At 50.3% G+C, this 954-nt stretch overlaps 1 non-coding gene across 1 annotated transcript; it reads left to right on the top strand.

Annotated features, from left to right (window-relative positions):
• Window positions 1-385: 385 nt before the first annotated feature.
• On the top strand, window positions 386-475 carry LOC131855677 (U6atac minor spliceosomal RNA). Its single transcript, XR_009358118.1, has one exon. It is a non-coding gene; the product is annotated as a U6atac minor spliceosomal RNA (small nuclear RNA).
• The last annotated feature ends 479 nt before the right edge of the window (window positions 476-954 follow it).

The following is a 954-nucleotide window of genomic DNA, read 5'->3' as shown; positions in this document are numbered from 1 at the left end:
CTATAGTTTTACCCTTAAGGCATATAATCGTAAAAACAAACCGACCACTATCACATTATAATGGCACAGATAATAAATGCAAGAGGTCCGCATTGTGATATTCGGTTTCTATTTTCGCGCACGCGTTCCATCTCCATAATTTATTCAGGGGACAGTCCGTTGGAACGTCACGGGACATCGCATAAACTTTAACATTACATAAATTGCTAGAGAAACGCTAATGCGAATGTGAAAGGGTCTTTAAATATTTTCGATGTAATAGGGCTGTCAAAATATATGATTCACATTATTATTTCATTTCAAACTAACGACTTGCCCTTTCGGTTGCGATTATTAATTTCTTTTAAATAAAGTAAGGTTTTGTTAACGTAGCTTGTTCAAAGGAGTGTCTATTGAAAGGAGAGACGGTTAGCACTCCCCTTGACAAGGATGGAACACACAAAATGGTTAAGGCACAACTTGACCACATTTTTTTGCCCCCATCTGGGTGGGGGCCCTAGGTAGGGAAAATGTGGCCTGCCTCAACAGGCCACACAGGGTCATGGCCATACGGGCCATAAGAGGCTACCGCACCATATCCGGGGAAGCGGCGGGTCTGCTGGCGGGGTCTCCTCCGTGGGACTTGGTAGCGGAGCTCCACGCGTCAGTGTACCACTGGCACGCGGAGCGACGTTCCATGGGGGAGGCACCCGCTGGTCATGAGATCGAAGCGCGGAGGTCCGACTTTCGGCGGATCCTCAGGATCGAATGGCGGGCAAGGCTAATGAGCCCGTCAGCCGGCCTGAGGACCGTCGAGGCTGTCCGTCCCATCCTCAAACGGTGGATGAATAGGAGATGGCCACTGACGTACCGCATGACGCAGATACTGTCCGGGCACGGATGCTTCGGGCGGTATCTGTGTCATGTGGCGAGGAAGGAGCCGACGACCGGCTGCCACGAGTGCGGAGGTGTTGA

Source organism: Achroia grisella, unplaced genomic scaffold, assembly GCF_030625045.1.
Source record: "Achroia grisella isolate CSIRO2021 unplaced genomic scaffold, CSIRO_AGI_Agris_v1 utg146, whole genome shotgun sequence".
Taxonomy (NCBI): Eukaryota; Metazoa; Arthropoda; class Insecta; order Lepidoptera; family Pyralidae; genus Achroia; species Achroia grisella.
Note: the sequence above shows the minus strand (reverse complement) of the source record. Positions and strands in the feature narration are given on the sequence as shown.